The sequence below is a fragment of the Balaenoptera ricei genome, chromosome 5 (genome assembly GCF_028023285.1).
Source record: "Balaenoptera ricei isolate mBalRic1 chromosome 5, mBalRic1.hap2, whole genome shotgun sequence".
Taxonomy (NCBI): Eukaryota; Metazoa; Chordata; class Mammalia; order Artiodactyla; family Balaenopteridae; genus Balaenoptera; species Balaenoptera ricei.
In genome coordinates this window covers 124009778-124016440 of record NC_082643.1, presented here as the reverse complement: position 1 = coordinate 124016440, position 6663 = coordinate 124009778, and the positions used below count along the sequence as shown (strand labels likewise).

Genomic DNA, 6663 nt, shown 5'->3' with positions numbered 1-6663 from the left:
TCCCTCTGCATTGAGTTCTGGGGTGACAGCTAATTAAGAACTTTTCTTTGTTTGCCTCCATCCCATTTAACCCACAAACCCAACCCCTACTAGCCACCAGAGCCAGGCTATCAAGAGCTGTGTCCTCTGGGTGGCAGCTACAAAAGCTGTGGTGCCAGGCATGTGCACAAGCTCCTTTCTCAGAGAGACACTGGTGACCTGACTTGGGGCAGAGGGAAGGCATGAAGATGGCACCCACCAGCCTCTCTGGTCTCTGGAGAGGTTTTCAATGGTCCCTTATATACTTGTTTAGGTTGAAGCCTGCTCCTCAGGCCACAGGTAGGAAGATAAATTAATAAGCTTCTTTCACAGAAAGACTGGGCATGTCAGTCTGCTGCTTCTCCACTGTGCCCTGGGGGAATAGCCAGTTAAGAACTCTGTTTTTTACAGTCCTGTGGGACTTACGAATATAAGCCTTTCTGTCCAGCAGAGCCAGCAGTCAAGGGGTGACACTTGCATGATATGCACAAAAACTAGGGCACCAGATATGTGCATTAACTCCTTTCTGGGAGATACCATGACCTGGAGTTATGCAGAGGGAGAGCACAAAGGTGGCTTCTGTTATCTTTGGAGAATATTTCAGTAGGGGCCTAGAAATGTGTGTTACATTAGATGCCTGCCCCTTAGACCAAAGCTTTAAGATAGGCAAATAGACCTCTTTTACAGAAAGACTGGGTGTTTCAGTCAGCTTCCTTAGCGCTGGGCCCAGGATGTCCTCAGAACTATTTCTCAGTTCAGAACTGTTTCTCAGTTCACTATAGCCTTGTGTGTTTTGTGGATGCAAGTCCTGTGTTGCTAGATGTTTTGGGGGCTCATCTCTCAGGTGCAGGTCTTAAAAGTTGCCAGGTGTGGGGTTCAGACCCTTTGCTCCTCAGGGAGAAGCTTGGAGTTGTGAGTTTCCTTCTGATTGTGGGTCACCACACTAGGGATGGGGTTTTCAGCAAGATTGCGTCTCAGCCTCTCCTACCTGTTCTGATGTGGGGTTTTTTGGTCGCCCATTGCGTAGGAAATTGTTTTATATGTAGCTGTATATTCAGTGTGTCTGTGGGAGGAGGTGAGTTCGGGATCTTCCTACTTCACCATCTTGAGCCATAACTTCTACTGTGGTGTTCTAATGGTGATTTTCTGTTTCTTTCATTCCTCTTACATTTGTTGTTTGGAATTCTTTTTAAGAAACATTTGTCCCCTTCCCTTACATACCAGTGTGGAGTCACTGATATTTATTTTATTATTTGGGTATAATCCATTACTGTTATTATTTGTCGTTCAGATTATTCCAGCATTGGGAGCTCTTTCATTGTTGCCTCCTGTGCCCTTTTGACATGTTCCCATTTTAAAGAAAGTATTTCCTTACTTTCTGGAAGATGTGCTTGTATTTTCCACGCTCTACACCTAAAATTGGCCATTTCTCCAGGAAGCCCTGGTTAATTTTTACTGGATAATGATAATGAGAAACTAAGATCTTGGAACTAGTTGTGCTTGTTGCTTTAGAAGTGTCATTGCCTCTATGCTTGCACAGAAAACAGAACTAGTAAATATATTTATGTATGCTAACTCATATATGCAGACATATTTGTATTTTGGTATCTATACATAATGATGAGTTTATACCTTTGTCTGTAATCCAACACCACAACATTCATTCTAGCCTTCCCCCTCGCCTGTGTGTCTCTTCTTACTCTGACAATGAGAAATGTGGCTATGTCTACAGTTTATCTGTTGAGCACGTAAAGTAGTCACAGATTTGTTAGCCAGTATCACTATGAGAAAAAAATTTACCGACTAAAGCACAGTGCTTAGTTCTTTTTTTTTTCTTTAGTCTTACATTATCTGGTCAGAACACTGTTTTCCAGAGTTACTTAGGTCAGTTGTTTTTCCATCCCCTTCAGTGAGGTCATGTCATGGTTTTATAACACAGTTATATTCATTTGTCACAGTCTGCACTTCATCCTGGCATCCCTGTTGGTCTTTTAAACTTGCATACAGTTAAGCTTACTTTCGTCAAGTACAGTTCTGTGGGTCTTGACAGATACATGGGGTCATATATTGACCACCTCAGTTCCATGCAGAATGGTTCCATCACCCTAAAATTTCCATATGTGACCCACCTCTGTTCCTTCCCTTTACTCCTGGAAATCACTGGTCTGTTTTCAGTATAGATTTTTTTTTCCTTTTCTATAATGTCATACAAATGGTATCATACAATATGTAACCTTTTAGATCTGGCTTCTTTCATTTAGAAAAACACATTTAAGATTCAGCCAAGTTGTTAGGTGAATAAATAGCTTATTCCTTTTTGTTGCAGAGTAGTATTCCATTGTATGCATATAACACTGTTTATCTGTTCACCCGTTGAAGGACATTTTGGTTGTTTCCAGTTTTTGGTAATTATGAATACAGCTACTTATCCTAAGTAGGATTGCTGGGTTATACAGTAAGTGTCCTAGTCTGTTTGGGCTGCTGTAACAAAAATACCATAGACTGGGTGGCCTAAATAACAAATATTTCTCATAGTTCTGGAGGGTTGCAAGTCCAGATTGCTGGCAGATTCCGTGTCTGATGAAAGATGCCGCTTCCTGGTTCATAGATGGCCATCTTCTTGCTGTGTCCTCACATGGCAGAAGGGATAAGAGAGCAATCTGGAGTCTCTTTCATAAGGGCACTAATCCCATTCATAAGGGCTCGTGATCTAATCACCACTCAGAGGTCCCACCTCCAGTTACCGTCACATTGGGAATTAGGTGTCAAGATATGAATTTTAGGGAGACACCAACATTTGGTCCATAGCAGTAAACGTATACTTAAAATACTTAAATTTAGAAAAAACTGCCAGAATTTTCCAGAGTGACTATAACATTTTTGCAATCCCACCAACAATAAATAATTCCTATTGTTGTGCACTCTTAACAGCATTCGGTATTGTTAGTTTTTTTAACTATTATTTTAGCCATTATAGTAAGTCTTATGTAGTGGTATCTAATTGTGGTTTTAATATGCACTTCCCTAATGACTAATGATGTTAAGTATCTTTTCATATATCTTTGCCATTCTTTAGTTAAGTGTCTGTTCAAGTCTTTTGCCCATTTTCTAATTGGAAATTTCTTATTAAGTTTGAAGAGTATTTGTATATTCTTTATACAGATCCTTCATTGGATGTGTGGTTTGCAGATATGTTCTCCCAGTTTGTGGCTTGAGTATTTATTCTCTTAAGTGTCTTTGTAGATCAGAAGTTTTTAATTTTGATCAAGTCCAATTTACAGGCATACCTTGGAGATATAGTATGTTCAGTTCCAGACCACTGAAATAAAGTGAGTATCATAGTAAAGCGAGTTACACGAATTTTTTTGTTTCCCAGTGCATATGAAAGATATGTTTACACTATACTGAAGCCTATTAAGTGTGCAATAGCATTATGTCTAAAATAACAATGCACATACCTTAATTTAAAAATACTTAATTGGTGAAAAATTCTAACCACCATCTGATAATACAGGCTTGCCAAACATTCAATTTGTAAAAAAAAAAAAAAAAATGCAGTATCTGCGAAGCACAATAAAGCAAAGCTCAGTAAAACGAGGTATGCCTATGTCAGTTTTTTCTTTTATGGATCATGCTGTTGATATTGTCTCTAAAAACTCATTGCCAAACCCAAGGTCATACATTTCCCCTATGTTTACTTCTAGACAGTTTTATAATTTTAAGTTAGGTGTATGATATATTTTTCCACTTGGAGTTAATGTTTTGTATAAGGTATTAGGATTATGTTGAGCTTCTTTTTTTTGTTTTTTATGCCTATGGACATCTAGTTACTCCAGCACCATTTGAGAAAACTATTTTTTTTTCTATTGAGTTTCTTTTGCACCTTTGTCAAAAAACAATTTGGCATATTTATGTGAAGACTACTTTTCCTTAAAACACTGATTAGAACTTCCAGTATGATATTTTATAGGAGCAGTGAAACATTGCTTTGTTCTGGATTTTAAAGGGAAAGAATTCATTCTCTCACCATTAACTATGCTGTTAGCTATAGGTTTTTCACAGATGTCCTTTATTAAGCTTAGGAAATTCTCTTCTGTTCCTAATTTGATGAAGATCTTTTTTATTGTTAATGGATGTTGAATTTTCTTGAATGCTGTTTTGTACCTTTTGAGATCTTTTTTTTTCTGTTCAGGAAGCATTTTATTGTTGCTCCAAGTTTAAGAATTTTCACTGACAGAAAATCAACTTTTAGAAACTCTCCCGCATTGCTCTGCTCAGCTTCTGAATCTTGGGTTCTGCAGACATTCAACATATTTCTCTCCAATACGGACAATCATTTCACCCATGATTGATGGATCAGTCTTAACTTCCAATTTCAATACTTGGCCTTTACTTAGGAAGCTCTTCAGGACCGTTTTTAATTCAGTAAGAGTGGCTTCATCTAAAGAAGTTGCAGTGGTAACTGTGCAAGGTGCTTCTCCACGGTGGACACTCATTGTAGAAAAGGCAGAAATGACTCCAGCGATATTGTTCAAGCGACCATTTTCAGCAAGCAAATTGAGCAGGTTGGACATGAGGGGAGAAAACCTCTCTTTTGTTGTCATGTCATTTAGGCTTTTCACTTTAATGGAACGCTTTGCATAGGGATTCATAATAGAAGCAGCCGTTTTGGGTTCCTTCAAGATTTGTGCTATTCCTTTTCTACTTGCTTCAGTTTATCCTGTTTAAATGCAGCAGAATAAAGAGCAGTGGCATAGTGAACTTTGATGCCATATATCTGAACAGGTGGCCTCATCACAAGCTTGGCAAATGGCCTGACCACAGATGTGCTGAAGCATCGCACCTGCAGGGAGAGCCCAGACACTGCTGGGGTGGCCGTCTTCTTCTCGGTGGCTGTAGGTCAGAGATCTTTCTTTTAAAATTTAGTTTGTTAATACAGTGAATTACATTGATTGATTTTCAAATGTTGAACCATCCTTGAATTTCTGGGGTGAACTTCACTTGTGTGTTGTGTATTATCCTTTCAATATATTGCTGTGTTCAATTAGCTACTATTTTGTTGAGGATTTTTGCATCTGTGTTCATGAGGAATATTGGGCTATAAGTGTTTCTTTGTTGTAATATCATTGGTTTTAACGTTAGGATAATTTGGCCTTGTAGAATCAGTTGGGAAGTATTCAGTATTATTCTCCTTTCTGACAAAGATTAGGTAGAATTGGTATTATTTCTTCTCTGAATGTTCTGTATTTTACAGTAAATTTTTCAGAATTTTCAGAATTTTTTCAGTAAAACCATCTGGGACAGGAGTTTTCTTTTTTTGGGGGGTGGGGGGGAGCAGGTTTTAACCTACAAATTCAATATCTTTAATCAATATAGAAATATTTATGTTATCTATTTCTTAGGTGAGTTTTGGTATTTTGCACCTTTTAAGGGATTAGCGTATTACATCTAAGTTTTGTGTAATTGTGTCAAATACATGGCCATATAATTTTTTATTATTATTATCTTAATGTCTGTGAGATAAGTAGTGATATCCCCTCCTTTGTTCCTAATATTGGTAACTTGTGTCTTCTTCAGCCAGGCTAGAGGTTAATCAATTTTATTGATGTTTTCAAAGAAGCAGATTTTGGCTTTATTGATTTTTTTTCCTGTTATTTTTCTGTTTAAATTTTATTTATTTCTGCTCTAATCTTTATTATGCCCTTCCTTCTTCTTGCTTTGGGTTTGTTATTCTTGCTCTCTAATTTCTTTATTCAAACATAGTTTACTGATTTCAGATCTTCTCTTCTAATATGAATATTTAATTCTATAAATTTCCCTCGAAGTACTGCTTTAGCTGCATCCCACAAATTTTGATACATTTTCATTTTCATTTAGTTTAACATATTTTAAAATTTCCCTAGGGACTTCCTCTGACTCATGGCTTACTTAGAAGTGTGTTGTTTAATTTCCAAATATTTCAGGATTTTTTTTCAGATATCTAGCTTAATTCTGTTATGGTTTAAGACATACTGTCTTTGTATGATTTCTATTTTATACTTAAGGTTTGTCTTAAGGTTGAGTATGGTCTGTTTTGTGAATGTTCTGTTTGAACTTGGGAAGAATCTATATTCTGCTGTTGTTGGGTGTAGAGTGTTTTATAAATACCAACTAAGTCGAGTTGACTTTTAGTGTTGTCCAGGTCATCTATATTTCTACTGATTTTCCTCCTGCTTGTTCTATCAGTGACTAAGAGAGGCATCTTGATATCTCCAGCTATAATTGTGAATATGTCTGTCTTTTCATTCCTATCAGTTTTTAGTTTTTACGTCACATATTTTAAAGTGTAGATGTATACACATATAGGATTATTATGTCATCCTGGATAATTGACCACTTTATGTCACATCACTGTTTGGTCTGATAATATAATATTCCTTGTTGTGTAGTTTATTTTTTATGAAGTTAATATATCTACTCCAGCTTTCTTTTAGTGTTTTCATGATATGTATCCTTTTGTTTTAAACCTATCTGTATCTTTATATATAAAGTGAATTTATTGTGGATAGTGTATGGTTAGGTTTTGTATTTTTATCCAATCCAATAATTTTTTTTTTTTTTTACTGGTGTGTTAGGCAATTCACATTTAAAATGATTATTAATGTG

At 36.6% G+C, this 6663-nt stretch overlaps 1 pseudogene; it reads right to left on the bottom strand.

The window, feature by feature from the left end:
• Positions 1 to 4266: 4266 nt before the first annotated feature.
• On the bottom strand, positions 4267 to 6259 carry LOC132366282 (ATP synthase subunit O, mitochondrial-like; annotated as a pseudogene).
• Between the last annotated feature and the right edge of the window lie 404 nt (positions 6260 to 6663).